Source organism: Globicephala melas, chromosome X (assembly GCF_963455315.2).
Source record: "Globicephala melas chromosome X, mGloMel1.2, whole genome shotgun sequence".
Taxonomy (NCBI): Eukaryota; Metazoa; Chordata; class Mammalia; order Artiodactyla; family Delphinidae; genus Globicephala; species Globicephala melas.
The window spans coordinates 46,514,991-46,536,989 of NC_083335.1; the positions used below are offsets into that span (position 1 = coordinate 46,514,991).

The 21,999-nt window shown below is 35.5% G+C and overlaps 1 protein-coding gene and 1 pseudogene across 1 annotated transcript in view; both read right to left on the minus strand.

The window, feature by feature from the left end:
* DIAPH2 (diaphanous related formin 2) overlaps positions 1-21,999 on the minus strand; it is an 887,427-nt gene that overhangs the window by 523,633 nt on the left and 341,795 nt on the right. The gene's annotated exons all lie outside the window — the stretch shown is intronic.
* On the minus strand, positions 6,592-20,542 carry LOC132594581 (uncharacterized; annotated as a pseudogene).

Consider the following 21,999-nt stretch of genomic DNA (forward strand, 5'->3'; position numbering starts at 1 on the left):
TAGCCTAGGTAGGTGATTTTACTATAGAAATGAGCCGTGGAAATGAAGCTGGCTGCGGTTTTCATTTTCTTTCTTGTAGGTAAACTGTTGAGCTAATTATAGAAATCCCACATTATTCTTGAAAATATATTCAACTACTTAACAGAAATGTCCATCTAATTCAAAGGTTTTGGTAGAAATATCCCCTAAGCTATTAAAATTCCTTTGAGGGGCAGGGGCCAAAAAAAAACCAGGGAACAAAGCAAGGCAGTTTTATACCAGCAAGATCACAAAGAAATAGATATTATGAAATGTTAAACTAGAGAACAGATATCTGTGTCTCTTTCTATATATTTGAGAATACTTCAAACTCCAGATTCTGCAAACATCTGCTAAACATACCCCCCAAACCCACAAGCCAGCACCTGTGTGATCTATTCATATTCCCACTACCACCTGGAAAAATGCAAATTGTATAGCCTTGTTCATAAAAGAAAATAAATAAATGTCTCTGCTGAATTTCTACACTCCTGTATCCCAAAAGTTAACAGCCCTGCCAAGGGAGATTATACAATTAAGAATTAAAATCTTAATGACTTAAATATTCTAATCAGTCTTTGATATCACCTTAATTATATGACAGATGGCCAGAAAGGGAGAAATGTGATGTCCTGTAGAAATTTAAAGTCTCTTTAAATCAATAATAAAAATGAGAGTGAAAGTATATTTAACATTATCCTAGATATACCATAGGACCAGACACTAAATATAGTGTTTTAAGAATTTATGTAAACTGATACTTTAAAAAATCATTCTGTAAACCTACAAACCATGTTACCTCCTTCCTGCCACATGACTGTTAATTCAAGATACAATATTCCACATAATTTGCTTTAAATTTAGCAAGTAACATTACTGAGAGTAATGAATGCATAGATAATCATCGAGACAGTATGAAAAATAAAATAGAAATGCCAAGTTTTCCAAAGACGAGACAAATCAAAGGAGAAAGGACTACAAAAAAATCATAAATCAGATGGACATATTAAATAGGATCCTCAGGCAATGATCTAGTTTAATGTAACACTCAAAGAGCATAACAAAGTTCTTCTGTTCCCTTAAGCTAAGTGAACATCTTTGTATGGTTTCACAAAATTGACACATTTGAATAAAGTCCAAAGACGACTCCAGTTTCAATGTTAGTATTCCCTTTCCAGAGAGGGGAAAAAAAACAAACATGGCTCAATTATTTGTAAGTTGTTGATGTCTCATATAGATTGGGTCAATCTAAAAGAAATTCTTTAAATATACTCTCATAATTATGCTACTACTACTTAATGAACCAAGTGAGAATACATAATTATTCATAGAGCAAGAGGCAATAAAAGGAAAAGATGAATCAAAAAGAAGCACTGGTTAAAGAAAAAATACCTCATCTGTACATGTCAGGAAAATGTTTCAAAAAGCAAGCACTTGAATTGTCACTGTCATGTTAAAGGGGGAAACGGTACCCCATCAATTCCAAGATATGTTTTAGAGAAAACTTAATATCTAAAAATATAAGATTTTAGGAAGAAATATATTTGGAGAGAAGAGAGATAAAAAGTATTATCTGTTTTCACTACCAGATATGGCACTGGTAATGAACAGAGAGGGAAAACTTCAAATGTCATTATGTTATAAACTTCAAGCTCTGACCTTATGCCTTAGCAACCTAACGAGTAATGTATCTTACAAGGTGGTCTAATGTGGTTTGGTAGGGAGGGACCATACTCTATTATCAGCTTCACTGGAAACACTAGTAATTCAAACAACTTTTAAAGAAATAGAGTTCCCTGCACAATGCCTTGAATACAGTAAGTGCTCACTTAATGTCTTGAGCATAAAAACATATCTAAGTGTGTTAAATAGGTTTCTGTTGCTGTAGCTCCATGTATGCTTATTTCTAGAAAGGTCAATTATCAAGTGATTCAAGAGTGAAGAGAAAAATGTAAATGCTTAGGAGGAGGAAAGGAATTCAAATAAACAGGGTGATTTCAGAAAATAAAGTAGAACACGGAATGCAGGAGTTTTGAATTGAATTTTGAATTTAATGATTCAATTTATTGAATAGGTAGGAGTTTGTTTCATCAACTGTTATTTCCCAACTACCATAAAGATATGTTCAGAAAAATCAAAGAACTATTTATACACAGAACAAACTCTATGAAACTCCATAACCTGAGAGATTTTTTATGTTGAAAATATAAATTCAAGAAGAGTTTTGTTCATCTGTAGTACTCCATAGTGGATTATTAAAGTTATTGTTTAACTGAAACTTTCTGAGGTGGAAACAGATTCTGTTTTCTCACTAAAATCCCTTGTCTAATTCTGTTTGATATTTCAATTTCTCATTTTATTAACTATGTTACCAAAGCAACTCAAATAGAGTACTAATATATGGCCATTACACAAGTTAGCAGTATTTTCTTTATGTTAGGACAGGTAAGTACTTGCTACTTCCTCACCTTACACACTAATTATTATTTTTTAAAATTAAACTTATTGGGCTTCCCTGGTGGCGCAGTGGTTGAGAGTCCGTCTGCCGATGCAGGGGACGCGGGTTCGTGCCCCGGTCTGGGAGGATCCCACAGGCTGCGGAGCGGCTGGGCCTGTGAGCCATGGCCGCTGAGCCTGCACGTCTGGAGCCTGTGCTCTGCAACGGGAGAGGCCACAGCAGTGAGACGCCCGCGTACCACAAAAAAAAAAAAAGAAAATTAAACTTATAATTAGGCTACCACATATGGGTTTGAGGTTTCATACCTCTGTCACACCAATGGGACATTTGAAAAGTGAAACCCAATGATTTGGGTGAAAATGTCATATCCTAACTACATTTTTAATGCTTTGCCCTCTGTTGATTTAAATTGTTTTTATTTTCCTTCACTCCAGCAACAGTGACCACACACCTAGTATCTAGGTATTGCTCTGTCATATGATTCCCCACTAAAAGGAATCAGATTCCTCAGAGAAATAGCTATCCCAGGGCTATGGAAGAGTAGGTACAAGATGAAACTAAAATATCTTTATATCAGCAAGTAAGGTAGTGCTAAAAGTGTAGGGAGGGGGTAGGTATGTCACAAGGATAGCTTAAGGGGGCTCCCTCTGACCAAATCTGGGAAAAGTTGAGCACCAAAATCATTCAGTAATGTATTATGAACCACTGCAAAAGAGGAATTTATAAGTCCGTAGTGATAACAAATCAATCATAAGTAGATACATCAATATACTGATTGATTGATAGATGAGAAAGGAGAGGTCTTGCTTACAACAGAATGCTGATTACCAACTGTGTGAAGGGAGGTTGGAAAATCATCATTTTACAACCATTATGGAAAATATCGGATAACCGAAGGGAACATTTTGATGAGAAGCAGGAGATCTGCATGGTCTTCAAATGTCTCCCTACAGACTGCTTATTAGTTTCGAAGGAAGAATAGTAATTACACACTGGAGAAATCATATAATATCTCGACCAAGTGATTAAAATGAATGCTATCTATAAGGGACAGACAGAGATTGTGTGCCTCTAGATGTGACACTTGATACAGCATGACCTCTGTATAATTCTGACCAAGAATGCATATCCTAAATCTAATCATGAAGAAACATTAGATATATTCAAGATGAAAAAACATCCTGTTAAAGAAAAGGAGATACATATTGCTCAAAAATATCAATGTTTTAAAAGACAAAGAATGGCTGTGGAAATGTTCCCAGATTCAAGGAGGCTGAAGAAGAAATGGAGCCAGAGATGGAGATGGGGTTGATGGGAGAGGAGTGAGACAGAAAGAGATGGGTGTGGGGGGGAAATGGGGTCAACAGTATATGAATCTGGGTAAAAGATATATACGAGTGTTCTTTGCAATATTCTCACAATTTCTGTCAGTTTGAAATGATTTCCAAATAAAAACTTAAAATATAACTCATCTTTCCTTAGTGTTTCTTAGTTTACTATGTTATGCTATTTTCCTGGTCTTATTTTAAAGATATGCCTATTTAATGATATTTATGATGATTTATATTTAATGATGCCACTTAAATGATATTACAGAATAAGAGGAAAACCTGAGGCATTAAATCACACCATCACTAACAGCTTGGAATCCTGTATCAAGGGGGTACAAATATACATAGCATATATTTATATTTGTCTACACTAAAAGCTAAGATACAATTTTCATAGAAATGTCTCAAATTTATTTTCATAGAATCATAAAACAGAATCAGAGGATCTCTTAAAAATATCTTAACACAATCTCCCCATGTTTCTGTGTATGGAACTGAGGTCACACAGTCACAGAGAACCAAGACTAAAACACTAGGACTCCCCTTGAGCCTTGTTACCTCCCAAAATATAATCTTGGCTAACCTGACCAATCTAAACTGTTTCAAGTAAGTCCCTTATACACCATTCCTATGAAACAGAGTAGAAAGCACATTTCATCTCTGAAATCATGACTGTCATATGTTATTTTAAAATCATTTGTAATTATATATTTTTCTTTACAACATGCTTTTTTTTAGATAAAGAGGAGTATGTAAACCTAACTGATCAATCTAAGCTTGACAAATTGATTATAATCATAGCTAGCCATCATTAATGTCACTCCACTTAAACTGTCCTCATTAAATGTACCATCCGAACTAGATAAACACAATGGAATCCATTTTCATTGGGCTACCTCTAACAATGCATGAAGTTACCTTCATTCAGTCATCAGTTTATAAGGTAATTTGTTTGCCAATATTTAATTTTCATATTACCCTTGTGAGGTAAATAGGTAGTAGCCAGCATAATCCAGCTACACCATTTTTTCCATTATCTTCAGATCTCTTAGTCTCTCCCCTTCATTTACGGAGGATTTGACCAACTGAGTTCGTTTTTTTGTCCACTCTAAATTCTGTTGTTTTCACTGACTTTATCAGCCACATCCCAAACCTATCTAGTCTCTCAATTTTCTGTGCTTCTTTACATCTATGTTGTACTGAATTCAACCAAAGACATTCAATCTCATGGCTACACCATGGTCACCAAAAATAACTCAACCTCCTAAATCCCAATTCAATCACAATATCTGATGATCTTTTCTCCCATAGTTCCTGCTTAATTGATCAAGTAACCCTGCTGAATCAACCTCTAAGTATCATTGAAACCACCAGTCCTTTGACCCACCATCCATCATTCCTCTCCTGTCCTCAATTCTCTCCCCCTCTAGTTTAAATTCCAAGGCCAAATAAGTATTACTAGGCATTAGTAATCATTTTCTAACATACCATACTCAACACACTTTCCAATTAATGCTTCTACTCTATTTCCTAGGCCTGCATTTGCACAGCTGAGTATTTCTGAAAAAAGAAAAATGACCTAACTGGGAAGAGTCATATCACTCTAAAGTAATAATCATCAATTTCAAATGAATACTCAATATTGCCCAGCAATGGTGGCAACTCTTTACCAAGAATTATTTCAAATTTCTTCAAATGATCTACTTCTCATCAAATCACACTGTTGCTAAACTGTTAGGTGATAACCCTGATGACTAACCCATGAGAAAATAGAAATCACTAATCAAATGGAAACATTCTAATCATGCCACTAGCAAATAAACCTGCATTTACACCACCTCCTTCTTTCCTATTATAAAGGAGAAAAGGATCCTCCTATCAAAGGTAAGTTCTTCCACATATGGATCTAGTACTCCTCTCTTTTCAGTTTTTTTTTTAATCACTCTTCTACATCTTCAACCTTTCTTTCTCAACTCTATTATTCCCAACAGCATTCAAAGATGCTTTAGCATTTCCCATCTGAACAAAAAACTTAAATCCCCTACTAACATACACCCTGCAGATACCACCCTCTCTGTGCTCTTCCAGAACCAAGCCTTGCAAGAGTTATCTAGCCACAGTGCATACACCCCCTCACCTCCTATTTCACTCTTCAACTCACTCCAACATGGCATCTAGGTCAAACTCTATTCTGAAACTTCCTAAGGGCATCAATGACCTCAATGTTGCCAGCTCAATTGATATTTCACAGTCCTTCTCCCTAATCTGTCAGATCATATCTTCCTTCTTGGAACATTTTCTTACCTTGGTTCTCTGACACCATATTATTCCACTTTTTTCTGGCCATACTCTCTTCGATTTCCTTTGCTGAAATCTTCCTCCCTTCTCCAATCTCTAACTGATAGAATACACCAGGGCTTGGTCCCATACTTCCTTTCCTTCTCCATGTACACACTATCAAAAAGTGATTTCATGCAGATGCATTATTTTAATATGATCTGTGTGACAATGATCTTAAATTGATATCTTTAGCTATAATTAATCTTTGGAATTCCAGATTCAAATCCAACTACTTACCTGACATCTTCACTATGATCTCTGTCTAGAAGGTATCTCAAACATAACGTGGCCAAAGCAAAATTCTTCATATCTAACCCTGACCCTACCACTAGCCAAGTCTTCCCTTTCTCAATAAACGGCACCATCATCCAGTTGCTTGGGCCAAACAATTAGGAGTCTTTCTTGATTCCTTTTTGTCTTTTATCCCACACATCCAGTTCATCATCAAATCTTGTTGACTCCAGCCCCAAGACATATCTCAAAAGCAACTAAAACAGTGAACAATACAAACTGAGAAAGAGTGGGCTGGAGAAGAAGGAAACCCAGAGAGTATGGAGTCATGTATAAATGTCCTCTATGAGAGATGGCGTGATCAGCTGTATCAAATGATGCTGAGAGGTTAAAACAATAATTACAAAGCAAACATTGAAGGTCACTGGTGATCTTGACAAGAGTAGACTCTGGAGTGATGGGGATGAAAGTTTAGTTGGAGGGGACTGAAGAAAGAGAGTAAGATGAGAATGCAAAGTCAGCAACTAACAGAGAAATCTTTCAAGGGGTTTTGCTCTCTGGAAAGCATAGAGATTAGTAACAGCTGGAAAGCATAGAGATTAGTAACAGCTGGAGAGGGCGATGAGGTCAAGAGTGGTTCCTTTTTTTTCAAGAGAGGAGATACTAGGGCATGTTAGTATGCTGCTGAAAATGATCCATTTGCGATGAAAAACTAAATATAGCATGGGGAAAGGAGATGAATCACTAAGGAGTGGGAACCACTGCCCAAGTGGACAAGCTATTTTTCCACAGGTGGAGGGATTCTTTTGATCCACAGTCATAGGAAATGGTACACTTATAGATGCAGGGCAATTTGGTAGGTTTCACACGGGGAGATGAAGGAACTCTTAATTGAGTGCTTCTAGATTTGTCAAAGAATTGTGAGGCGGGTGATCAGAGTGTGTGTGTATATCTGTTTGTGTGTATGTGTCTGTGTGGTGTGTGCTTTGGGGATTGAGAACTTGGTCATGAAAGAGGTTAAAGAAGAGAAAAGGTATAAATTAGCTATGTTAAAGAGAAGATACTAGGCAATTTATTAATACAAGGCAGAACTGAGTGTCTATTTGGTCATGTATACGGTTTTCTAAAATGTTTTTTTTATTGAAGTATAGTTGACTTACAATGTTGTGCTAATTTCTGCTGTATAGCAAAGTGACTCAGTTATACACATATATACATTCTTTTTTATATTCTTTTCCATTATGGTTTATCCCAGGAGACTGGATATAGTTCCTTGTGCTATACAGTAGGACCTTGTTTATTATGCACTCTATATGTAATAGTTTGCATCTACTAACCCCAAACTCCCAGTCTATCCCTTTCCCTCCCCACTGCCTCTTGGCAACCACAAGTCTGTTCTCTATGTGTGTGAGTCTGTTTCTGTTTTGTAGACAGGTTCATTTGTGCCATATTTTAGATTCCACATATAAGTGATATCATATGGTATTTGTCTTGTGTAAGATTTAACAAAAAATTTTATATAAATATAAAATATATGTCTATTTAGTGGATTTTCTTTTACTGCCAAATTAGAATTTCTTATTATACAGCAAAGTATTTTTGGAAGCTAAAACATTACATATTTCCATTGTTGTATGCCCAGACAGAAACTCTGTTATGATGGTTCACAAATGAAATGACATTCTTGTACAAAAAAGTTATTCATTTTCCTTTATACAAGTCTATCTCCGTATAGAGATGTCACAAATTAATTTGAAGATATAGAAGCATACAATTAATATTGCACCGTGGTAAAACTATGCCCACTTCAAACATGTTTCTATTATTCTGTGGTTTACCATTACATGATCAGAAAGCATTATGTCTTAATGTCAAGAGTATTTATTTAAAATTATATCAAGTAAGCAAGTTGTATTTACAATACCAGCAGCACTGGCTGCAACTGTTTGCCTTCCTTTTAGCATTTTAATTTAGAGCTTTCTAAATACAAATTAGGCAAAGAAAGTCTCTGCTCACTAGATGGTAAGTAGTTTTTTTTTTTTTAATATCTCATCTGTATTAGCTGTGTTATTTTATTGGGAGTATACGTACAGAGCCTTCATGCATGGCCCTCAAAATAATTTATAAATATTAAAAGCACACCTACAATTCCCTCCTCCAAAATCTCTGCAATGTACCATTAAAATTATCCTCCAGAAAAGGCAAAATATCACTATTTTTACCTAAAGAAGTAAGCTGTTGATTACTTTTTCTTATTGAAACATTTTCCTTTCTCATTGGGGGGACAATGTGGTTTCCTGTTTCTCACTCCTTTTTGATTGTTCTTTTCGTCCTCTTAATTGGCTGTTTGTTCTTCTCTGTGTCCATGACTTTGGCCTTTCAAGTCTCTGCTCCATTTTTATTACAGGGAACTAAAACACTATGGGGCCAAGTAGCAGAGGGAGTTTTCAAAAAGTCATCAAATCCTCTCCCTCTGTCAAGCAAAGATAGCAAAGAATTCAAGAGATAAAGCCTTTTGTGAAAAATGACTCATCTTAAGTTCTCCAAAATTGAAATGCTAAAATTGGTGAAGCTTGTCCACATTCACAAAAAGGAATTCACTCATTTGAAAAAATACCAACATGGAAAACAGTCTAATCCCAGTAATATTTGCAGCCATAAATATATGAACTTTATTATCAAAAATCAATGTCCACTTGATTTTGCCAGCTTTCACTCTGGATAACACAAAAGAAATCTCATTTTAAACATCTAAATAAGTGAATTTGAACCATCAAAACTAATGTCCATGCATTTTAATCTATAGATACTGTCAGACAAGTGTGATTTAAAAATCCAAACTTTAAGGTTGTTTAAAAAATAAAAGCATCTTCATGTGGCACATATATACAATGGAATATTACTCAGCCATAAAAAGAAACGAAGTTGAGTTATTTGCAGTGAGGTGGATGGACCTAGAATCTGTCATACAGAGTGAAGTAAATCAGAAAGAGAAAAACAAATACTGTATGCTAACACGTATATATGGAATCTAAAAAAAAATAAATGGTTCTGAAGAACCTAGGGGCAAGACGGGAATAAAGACGCAGATGTAGAGAATGGACTTGAGGACACGGGGAGGGGAAAGGGTAAGCTGGGACGAAGTGAGAGAGCGGCATGGACATATATACACTACCAAATGTAAAACAGCTAGTGGGAAGCAACCACATAGCACAGGGAGATCAGCTCGGTGCTTTGTGACCACCTAGAGGGGTGGGATAGGGAGGGTGGGAGGGAGATGCAAGAGGGAGGAGATATGGGGATATATGTATATGTATAGCTGATTCACTTTGTTATACAGCAGCAACCAACACAACACTGTAAAGCAAATATACTCCAATAAAGATGTTAAAAAAATAAAAGCATCTTCAATCGAATTTATAGCTACTTAAAAACAGCTGGTTGAAAAACTGATTTATTTTGACCAATTATGGTGAGTTCCAAATTTTAGCAGTGATTTTCAGCATAAACTCGCTTAAATTTTTCTTCAGTGCCAAGTTAAGTAGCAAACAAAATAAACAAGATGGTAATAAGCAATAGTTTCTCCAGTTTAGTGATAATTGTTTCATTTCTTTTATTCTTATGGGACTGTCAAAGTTGAACTGACCTCACAAAACAAAAATAAGCACAAATAGGATTTCAGTCCTTTAGGTTAACACACACAGACAATAAAGGCTGATATTATGATAGTAAAACTCAAAGGTCAAGCATTCTTATTTTAAAATGTAATATAGTTAAAAGAATTTTGACTAGACTTTATTTTCAATGACTGACTCAACTATTTTCTGGATTTTATCTTATGACATTAGAAATGGTCCGATAGTCACTCAATGAAAACATAAATCAGAAGCCTGAGAGGGAGAAAATAAAGTACTAGCTTCCCGATTTACATAGAAAGAGAACTGTAGTTCTACACTGAATAGGAAATTTTTCCAAAGCACAGCCATTAGCCATGAAAAGAAAGCTCTCCCATGTTCAATAAACTCGTGTAAGAAACATTAGAAATGTATTCATGGATCAAGAAGAAGTCCAATTTGGTCTATGGCAATATAACCGTCATTATTGTAACAACAAATTACTAGTGACTAATGGCAATGTTTTCCATGTACATTATTCTATTTAATCACACTAACAACCATATGAGAAAGGTATTATTATCATGACTCAGAAAAAACTGAGATTTAGAGAAGGTAAAATATTTGCTCTTGGTTGCATAGCAGCTAAGATTTAAACTCAGATTTCCTGACTTCAAATCATATGCTCTCAATTAAACTCCTGCTAGAACAATAACAACTAACCTCTGCAAGAGCAATAGTCAGCAGATTATGTAAGAATTTGCCAAGAAATTATGGTAGCGCCTAGCCTGGAGGCATCACGGCCAGCTAGTCAATGTATAATCTTACAACTAAAAAGAAAAAGAATGATAGAACTAGAAAAGAAAATAAATTAACTTAAATAAGTCTACATTTATACTCCTCATTTCTGCTGATATTTACTTACTTATTATTTATTTATTTATTTGGAATGCTTTGTTCCACTAAAAAAAATGATCCACCCATTCTTTTTTTTTTTTTTTTTTTTTTTGCGGTACGTGGGCCTCTCACTGTTGTGGCCTCTCCCGTTGCGGAGCACAGGCTCCAGGCGTGCAGGCTCAGCGGCCATGGCTCACAGGCCCAGCCACTTCGCGGCACGTGGGATCCTCCCGGACCAGGGCACAAACCCATGTCCTCTGCATCAGCAGGCGGACTCTCAACCACTGCGCCACCAGGGAAGCCCCCGCCCATTCATTTTTGACCCATTCAGGGAATGTAAATATTAGAATTCTTTCTCACTAACTGATAAACTTATTGCAGAAATTTTACAAGGGGAAATTCATTAAGTGAAGTCAAAATTTCCCATTAACTTATACTTTGCCAGAAGCAAGGAATAATTAGTTCCAAGGAAAAATACTGCTTTTTCTAATGCCTCCACTAACTTCTAATAAGGAAGACATGAAGAAATGTCCATCACAAACAGGAAAATGCCCAGAATGGCCACCAATTAAAACAGCCCCCATACACCATTTCCTTGCAAATAAATGTCTGAAATATAATTGGAACTTAGGGAAACACTTCACAAGCAGAAATCTAAAATCAGTAATCAGTTATTATACCATTTGGTCAGCAAAGCATTTTCCCTTTTAAAGCCTTTTCTCACACATTACCTCATTTCATCACTGGGGTGCATAGGTTGGTGACTTCCTACAGAGTTTCTCGGAGTGTCTTAACACTCAAATAAACAAATTTTATTTATTAAGCACTCAATAAATAGTTACTGGAGAAAGGTACAGTCTAAATGAATGAATGAATGAGTAAGCCAAAGAAGTGACTACACCATCATCAAAGGATGAGCCAAATATCAGTACACGTATACAGGATATTATGTGTTTGTCAAAACCTATAGAATGTACAACACAAAGAGTGAACTCTGATGTAAACTATGAACTTTAGTTAATAATAATGTATCAAAACTGGTTCACCGGGCTTCCCTGGTGGTGCAGTTGTTGAGGGTCCTCCTGGTGATGCAGGGGACACGGGTTGGTGCCCCGGTCTGGGAAGATCCCAAGTGCCGCGGAGCGGCTGGTCCCGTGAGCCATGGCCGCTGAGCCTGCGCGTACGGAGCTTGTGCTCCGCAACGGGAGAGGCCACAACAGTGAGAGGCCCGCGTATCGCAAAAACAAAAACAAAAACAAAAAAAATGGTTCACCAATTGTGACCAATGTACCACATTAATGATAAGGGAAATTCTGTGGGGGGAGGGAAGGGGCATATGAGAACTCTGAACTTTCTGCTTAAATTTCCTGTAAGCCTAAAACTGCTCCAAAAAGAAAGTCTATTAAAAAAAGATGAACAGTATATTTTCAAATTAAGAAATGCCAGACCTGTCTGAAAAGCTAACTTATTATTTTGAAAACAGGAAAAAGAACAAAAAGCAAGAAGAATAAAAAAAAAAGATCTGTTACTAACACTTCCCATGAAAGGTTACAGTCATCAAAAGAAAGGCAACCAAAAGAAAAACAATGAACACCATATGTATTACTTATTATTTTGATTTCTAAAATGTAGCACTGCAAAAGCGCCTCCAGCAACATGTATAAAAATGTGTCAATCTACATATTAAAATGAAAACCCTCAAAAAAACCCAAATACAGACTAATAAAACTGAGATATACATGAAATTCAAAGTACATTCAATGCAACCACAAGTCTCAAATCGCTGGGAAAGATAAACCACGCAGAGGCAGGCTTGCTCAAAGCCCTGACATCTGATGATGTGAGCTACAGTCCTGTCAGGTCAGGAGGGAATAATATATTTCATCTGAGGCCCCAACATATTTCCAGCCTATAACATTCCAAGCTGGGAAATGATGGCTATCCCAAACTGCTGTGAGACCTGTGAGTTAAGTAGTACTCACATGGACTGAGATATGTTTGTTAAGTTATGTAAACTGTGAAAAACAGTTACTTTTGTCTCCCTATGTTAACAAACACGTAAGTGTGTTTAATTAATGCTTTTCATAATAGCACCATAGACAGAACACCACCACAGATACCACATTCTGGAAAAACCCTCAAATGGCTAGGTTATTTGCCAAGTCTCATAGAGTTTTTGACAAGAAAGAATCATGCACTATAGTAGCCTAGCTTCTATTAGATCAAGAAAATATTATACTCCCATATATTATAAGTACAAAGTAAAAGTGCAATGGGATCAATACCAACAAAGTCTCTACAACATAGTGTGGCTGTCCGGGACTCAAGCAAGTTCACCATTTTCCAGTGAAGTCTGCATGCCTGAGAAAGAAAACAAAAGCAGTGTCTCTGGGTTTGACTCATCTGCACAGTGAGATTTTCAGACTTAAGGTCGCTTTCAGATTGAATATGCTTTGGTTTGATGACATAGCTATGGCCCACTTGAGTCTTAGGAAACTTGAATGTTCTACACGTATGCATATATTGTTCTGCCAATACAAGAGTTCCAAGCCAATATGTGTACAGTGACAGGGAACTCCTCCCAGAGAGCAGGAGAAGCTGGCTCAGCTCCAACCACAAATAGAAACGATAGAAGTGGACTGAAATCCTGCCAAGAGACTGTCACAGATGGAGACTCAGGAAGGGGAATATGAAAATAACAAAGCTTAGCTCCCTCTGAATGGAAGCCAGGGATAATGAATAGCACTACTTGTATAATTTCTCTTGAGTCTATATTACAATCATTATACTCTCCCCTGTGTCCCTGGAGTAACTAAAGTAAAATTTTTCTACCTATATGGGAAATTCTGGTTTAAATGGTTCCACCAGCTTTCCACGAAAACAAACAAAAACACTTTACTTCTTGCTAAAAAAGTTCAACACAAAATTAAAATGCAAATGAAAACTCTAGGGAAAAAACTGCAAACTGCAATAAAGGTGACAAAGGGTTACTATAAACATACAACAAGATCTTTAAAGAAATAAGAAAAATATTATCCCTGTAGTATAAAGTTGAGTAAAAAATATGAACAAATAATGGACAAAGAAACACAAGTGGTCAATATGTATTAAACCTGTTTAACATAATTAGTAAGCAAACAAAACAAATGAAAACAATGAGATACAGTTTTTCAGTCATCAATGACAAATTATTTTTTAATTATGATACTCAGCGTGATGGTTCTAAATGATTGCCACTCATTTACGGCTGGTAGGAATCTAAATTTGAGCAGGTTTTTAGAAACAATTTAGCAATATATAACAAGAGTTGAAGATAACTCATACCTTTCTGTTAGTAATTTCAATAAGAGGTTTACAAAAAGATTAATATATACAAGACTAGTCCATGTGGCATAAGACCAAATAATTGGAAATGATCTAAATATTGAACAACAGGGGAATTACTAAATAAATCAGGGTATATCCTTATGAGGGAGTTTTATACAGCCATTAAAATCACGTATTTGCAAAATATTACTGTTTATGTCCCACGAAGATATTAGGCTCAAAAAGCAGAATATAGTATATACCATATATACAGTAAGATACTATTTTATTAAAAAAAATACAAACAGATTAAAAAAAGAACACAGAAACTATCACTGAAATAATTCATAACAAAATGGTAAGAGTGGCTATCACAATTAGGTGATATAAATTCAAGAGATCTTTTTTAAAAAAATCTCTTCTATGCTTTCTAAATGGTATAAATGGACATGAAAGGGAACATGAAAACAGCCCCCAAGGTAACCCTTAGGGGAAAGAGACACTATGTGTAGCAACTACAGTGTCAAGACAAAGAGGCCAAATTACAAACATTTGCAAGAGCAAAAGGTATGTGGAAGAAGTAGAAGGGAATACATACATGCCTGAGATCTCAGCAGCAGAAAGCTTAGGATGATTTTCTAACAGCAATATTTCAGTACAGTACACAAAAGATGGAATGAGGTCATCTATTGGCCAGCTAAATCAAAAAGTTGATTCAAGAGAAATTTTCATTCATCTCAATGTTTAATTATATAATTCAATTGTATTGAAGTGGATTCGACGATTGAATTCTGGATTTACATTTAAAAGTTGTATGACTTCAAGCAAAATGCTCATCTTTATAAATTTGTTTCTTCAACTGCAATTTTGAGATTAAAAATTAGTTCCTTTAACTCACAAGGGATCTGCTAGCGTTAAATGAAGAGTCTTAGGTAAACTCATCTAGCACATCATGTAGCACAATCTAAATGCTCAACACTCAGCAAGTATCCTCTGCTATTTTGATGACTGTCATATATCTACTGCACATCCCTAAGTTAACATCCCTAAAGTTAAGTATGTTCACGTAAAATAAAGAGCAGTTTAGTCTGACTCATGACCCACTTTTTGTCAGTCAACTCTCTCCTCAAAAGTGTCCTGACAGTGAAATGAAAAACACCATGTGCTTTTTGACTTGTTCAAAGCTGGGACAGATAGAATGATAATTATTTCTAAATTTATTACTATTCCTATTCTATTTTCATCACCAAAATAGGTGTAACCCCCTGCTCCAGTTATACCCAATGAGTGCATATAAAGGTATGAATTAGTATTGTGGACAACCATGAGAGCACTAGACACGGTAAGCGCCATACAGAGCCTGCTTTTCTGCTAAATGGCACAGAGCACTATGATCCTACATACAAATAATCTGTTTCTTAGAAGAATTCTATAAAATAGATATATGGTTTATGTTAGCTGTTTTTCTTCTAATTTCACATCTCAAAACACTGACTTTTCTTCAAGAATATCGTCTTTGTAGCAGTTTCTAAGATGTTTGTAAACAGAAAGCACATGAAAAATGTTACTGAGGTCAGATATAAAATAAAAAAAAAATTAACATTAATTGTGTATTTTACATAAAATCTAGCCATACATTTAAATGAGGAATCTAATGCCAAACTGTTTTGAAGGGGGTGGGAGTGGTAAAAATAATTCCTCAATTTAGAGTCTTTAACAGTTATCAAAAGTAGTTTTAAATTCTAGGTGTTCTTATGCTAAATTATAAACCTTAAATTAAGAATAAAATAGTTTAAATTGAATGAAATGTCTAATTTTCAGACAGCTCTTATACTCCTGAATTTTTTTCAACTGGAGTTAAATCTGTTTTTGAATATTATTCCTCCTACCACTTCTTTGGTTCCCCTTCCCATAAGCCTTAAACTTAAAACAAATTAATTCCATTCTCTCTCTAAATCTTTCCTCAAAATTGATGATTTCTTTGGTAAAGACATTTTATAGCCCCCAAAGAACTGAATCCAAGATTTTCAACACTCTGGCTAGAGGCATATATTCTGGAATATAATGTGCCCAGATCACCTTATTTAAAATATCAAAGTGATAATATCTAGTGCATCTCTATCAAACTACTCATTAATCAATTTAATTGGTTCTATGAAGAATAGCTACTGTTTCCCACCTTGTGTATTTGAGACTTTGAAGAAAATAGGTCCATTTCATTTGATCATACTATTTCATGATATGCAATTTCATTTTTTGTGTGTGTGCTCCAGAAATTGAGACTATGCAGAATCAAAAAGTTAAAATGCTATTTTAAAATTCTTTATACAGCATAATGCCTGAATTTCTCTTCATTAACTTGGCACAAAAATCATTCCCAATAATGAAGGAGTCCCATAGATCAAGACTACTTATATGAATGTATTCATATTTCATGATAATTAGTCCCTGTACATGTAGTCTCTTCCCCTGGTGTGTCCAGTACATGTGTCTCTGTCCTAGATTGCTCATTAAATCTGCTATAGTTCATTTGAGCACTGCATCACTGTGACTGGGTTAGACATTGCAGAATCCAAGACCTATGATTCCTTTCTCCTGTGTATTTCTTACAAAATCTTACAAGCAATGGTCTGGTAGTGTTGTAGAAATGATGCATACAGTAGTCGATATGTTCTGTAAGTCTATAAACAAGGTTATCACAAAGGTAGACTGCTACCCTCAATGCCTCCATTGTGAATGCAGGTAATATGCCCAGTATCTGACAAGGTTTGAGAAGTAGCAATCCTTATTCTTTTTAATGGGGACCTCTGAGACCAACAATGTCTAGAAAAATACCAGGCTCACTGTTATACAGAGACTTTTCCTAGATTACTGGATATCCAGGCCACACACACACATACACACAAGCCCTTTTAAAAAATTAGGTAGCAGAGAGTGTTCAGTAGTTACAATGGTAATATATTCCTGCCTGAACTATAATGTTCTGAATCCAGTTCTTTATAAGTGACAGAAGGAAGTTATGTTAAAATAACACAGTGGTGCAGGGGTCTCAGGTATGGATTAATTTTTAAAACGTTACATGGCGGTAGCTTGATTTCTATATTTTTTGCAGTCCTATGTTATGAAAGAACATTGCTGGAGGATGAAGTTTCTGACTTTTCTTTCAGAACCAGTTCTGTACAATCCCAAGGTAAGATATTTTGCAGACTTGACAATTCCAGATTGATTTTCACTTTCCTATTTTTTGGAACCTTAGGCTAACAATACTGAAAAAAAAAATCTGTCCTGTATATACCATACAGATTGTTTTAAAGACCAATTTATATCATGTATGTGTTTCTACTCAGAATATATTTGAAACTGTTAATTATTTACATGTCAATAATACAAGTAGACTGCAATACTTATTGAAATAACTATTTTCTCTTTTTCGTTGACTTTTTAAAATCTAATTTCTATATACAAACGATTCTGACCAAATGCTATCTGGCAATACCTGCACCCTTTTATTTTTCATTTCTAGCAGTAATAAAAGTATTTGCCATTAAGATTAATTCACAAAACAGTATCACAGTCTCAGAAACATATCCACTAAAAATGCCTACTCCACAAAAAGTAACAAAATTAATAACTTCAGATTTGTGTAATTTAAATTTGAAATTCCTGTTAAATTATCAATAACCTTCAATAGAAAGTTTAAGAAATTGACTTAATAAGTCAGAAAGAGAAAAACAAATACTGTATGCTAAGGCACATATATGGAAACTAAAAAAAAAAAAGGGTTCTGAAGAACCTAGGGGCAGGACAGGAATAAAGATGCAGACATAGAGAATGGACTTGAGGACACGGGGAGGGGGAAGGGTAAGCTGGGACGAAGTGAGAGGGTGGCATGGACTTATATATACTACCAATGTAAAATAGATAGCTAGCGGGAAGCAACCACATAGCACAGGGAGATCAGCTAGGTGCTTTGTGACCACCTAGAGGGGTGGGATATGGAGGGCGGGAAAGGAGATGCAAGAGGGAGGAGATATGGGGATATATGTACACATATAGCTGATTCACTTCATTGTACAGCAGAAATTAACAACATTGTAAAGCAATTATATTCCAATAAAGATATAAAAAAAGAAAGAAAGAAATTGACTTAAGACATTCCCAGCTGAAAGACAGTTCCAGCTGGTAGACCAGTTGCCTTCATGCTAATTACAACTTATATATAAATATAAAGAGTTGTCATCAAAAGAGCAAGTTAGGTTCTGCAGAACCTAGGGGCAGGACAGGAATAAAGATGCAGACAAAGAGAATGGACTTGAGGACACGGGGAGGGGAAGGGTAAGCTGGGACAAAGTGAGAGAGTAGCATGGACATATATACACTACCAAATGTAAAATAGCTAGTGGGAAGCAACCACATAGCACAGGGAGATCAGCTAGGTGCTTTGTGACCACCTAGAGGGGTGGGATAGGGATGGTGGGAGGGAGACACAAGAGGGAAGAGATATGGGGATATATGTATATGTATAGCTGATTCACTTTGTTATAAAGCAGAAACTAACACACCATTGTAAAACAATTATACTCAAATAAAGATGTTAAAAAAAAAGAGTAAGTTAAATCACTTTTACCCTTTACATCTATGTATATTTTCTTTTGGGGGCCTTTGTGCTTAATACCTACTTGTAACGTCATAATCATCAAAATATGGATTTACTCAATATTTATAGTTTATTTTTAAGAGTTTGAAAAGTTACCTTGATCCACTGACTTTTTAAAAAAAATTATTCTTATGTATCACAAAATATCTGACCCTGAGTGAATTTGCTAATCCTTGTGATAGTGACTTTTGTTTTCCAGCTCTTCTCTTTGAAGAAAGTATGTGTTTGCTTATGTTGTTATACTACTTAGACATTCTCTATTACTTTATTTTGCTTAAATATAGAGGCTTTAAATAATTCATAAAGTTCTCTATTTAGTTAAAAGTAAGTTATGGTACACCAGCGATCATTTTAAAAAGAAAAGAAGAGAGAGAAAGAGAGGAAAAAACCTCAAGGACAGCAACAGAGGAACTAATGGAGATGACCTTTCAAAATGACATTTACTAGCACTCTAACGCAACTGACTCAGTTTATTAGATCTGGAATCTTTCTACTCTCCAGTGCTATTATCTTACTTCGGAAAATAAGCACATTTCAAATGTGAGGATTCTAAATATTTAACGTTCCTAACTGGTTTTAACTGTTTTCTGATCTTACTCCTAAAAATCTCACATTTTCATTTCTTGACATAGAATGGATATCTGATCTGGAGGCATCTAGGCATACCTAACTATATCTGAAGATCAAATATTCTCAACAAAATTTTTAATAGCCTACTAGGAATTGTTTTTTTATAGTAGAAAAAGAAGAAAAGTTGTTGTGGATGGGTGCAATGGACTTGAGACTTTCAGAATACAGAATCCAGAACCTTTGGGGAGGATACCATACAATGGTTTACATGTGTTCCCTAAGAGCATCATGGTGTCTTATTACATGGGTATTACAGCCCTTCAAATAGAGTAGTCCTTCAGCAAATGACTGTGTGAGATAAACAATTAATCATCCCAACAGAGATGCCAGTAATGGAAATTAAATTATTTTGACCAAAAATAGGTTTACTGCATTATTTGAGAAAAACATAAAACCACCAACGTAGTTAGTTATACAAATCAGACTCTCTTAAATAAGGGGGCTCCATTCCTTTAGGCAAAACTTAAAGGGTACAAATAAAGTTTTTATAATATATTCTTAATAAAATGTTCCAGGAAATATTATATAAGTCTTCAGGTAATTGGGGTAATCTCTTCCAAATTCTTTTTTTTACCCTAAAATTTGTGGACTTGAGTGCTTTTTAAAGTGGAAATGCCAGTAATAGGAGATATAAAGGGGGACAAGAGTGAGAGAGATGCTACACCAGCCCCCAAGAGCTTAAAAGTTAGAGAAATAAGACTGGTAAAAATCCTACACATAATAGCTACTGTTAGCTATCTAGTGGCATAAAACTGAGATTAGTTCAAAGATTTGGGCACTAAATTGCCCAATCACCACTCGAAATCCCAATCAAGATGACAGGGATAACCTCAGGAAACAGAACTATAATTTAATAAATTGAGTAATGTAATATAATAGCCCTTATCATGTTCTAGGAATTAAATTTTATACTTTCTACATCTACAGAATTTGTACCAGCCTTTATTCCCACTACTTTCGTTTGGACGTGTGCAATGTCTTGCTTAGATTTCTATTGCAATAAGCTCCAGACACGTCTCTCTTCCTCAAGTCCAAATGTCCCCTCCATACCTGCAACCATGTCCCAATCACCTCTCCTACCATAATCAGAGTGATCTAATGTTTTAATGTGAAAATGTCAATTCTGTGCTTAAAATTCATATTCCATGTTGCCTTTAGGAAAAAACGTCCAAATTCCTAAATACTGCAGAATAGGTCATTAATGAGTTGACCCCTACTTGCTTCTGTACACTTATTTCTTACCACTTTCCCTAGAATTACACTACCCATTCACTATACCAAACAACTTAAGAGTTTTCTGAATACACCTTGATTCCTCATACCGTAACACAGGCCTCAATTTGTACTTCCACTCTGTCTAGAATTCCTTGCTACCGCGATCTCCTTTTTCCATTGACTAATCTTTATTAAGATTTTGAAACTCACACCTGGCATCAACATCCACTCTGAATTCTTACTTCCCTTCAATTCAGTGGTCCTCCAGTACCCTACTTAACCTCTCTTCTGGTGTTTATCACATGTTATGATAATAATCTATTTGCCTATCTTCCCCACTATACTTGAATTGCCTGTGGACATAGAGTCTTACTTCTGTCTCCCCAGCATTCAGCACAGTGCCTAGAAAGAAGTGGGCACTTAATAAATGTGTATTGACTGAAGAAAACAGAAAGGTGCAACTAGCATTTGCAGTTAAACTGCTATTAACAAGACTGGATACAGGTAGGCAACTCCTATAAGGAAAGATGCTGGGACAAAAATATGGGAATACATTATGTCATAAGGTTTATTGAATTATGGGTTTTTTTCCCCATTATTTCTCTAACTTTCTGTATAGTGCTATCAGAGTTTTGGCTTTCTTCTCTCCCTTAGGTTCTAATGAAAACATAATAAGGTCATTCCTCAAAATTTTATCATAGGGCATTCTGGTGAAATCTAGTTATGGAGACCTCTTGTGGGGCTCCAGAATCCAGTAGCCTCCATAACTAAATGGCTCCCCTGAGGTAAACTGTAGACATCAGCTTCAGCAAATACTTAATGTCTCCCTACATAGACTGATTCCAACTCACACACTAGAGCTGAGAAATACTGCAAACGATGGTTAATCAGTGGGCCTTGGGAAGCCAGAACAAGTCAAGATGGATGTATAAAGAGGGTAGAAGAAGTAACACCTCTGAGCTGAACAAATATCTTAAAGTCTTGAATAAAGCAATTAGTTAAACTAAATAGGAAATAAAATCAGTGCTCAAAAATATGGCAGAAAAGGCAAGAGGTCTATAAAAGACTTTCTTGTATTAAAATTATGTCTCTACTCACTAAAATTTAAGCCATGAGTTACTTTAGAATCAGTAGCTATACCATCATGGTACAAATGACACTACTATATTTTCACAGTGCCATGAAGAAACACTTCACTAAAATTCTGAAGGGGTTAATATAATTTTCTCTTTAAAAATGAAATCAGTGATATTACTATTTATATACTACGCTATATCTGATTCAGGTGCAGCAAAATTGAAT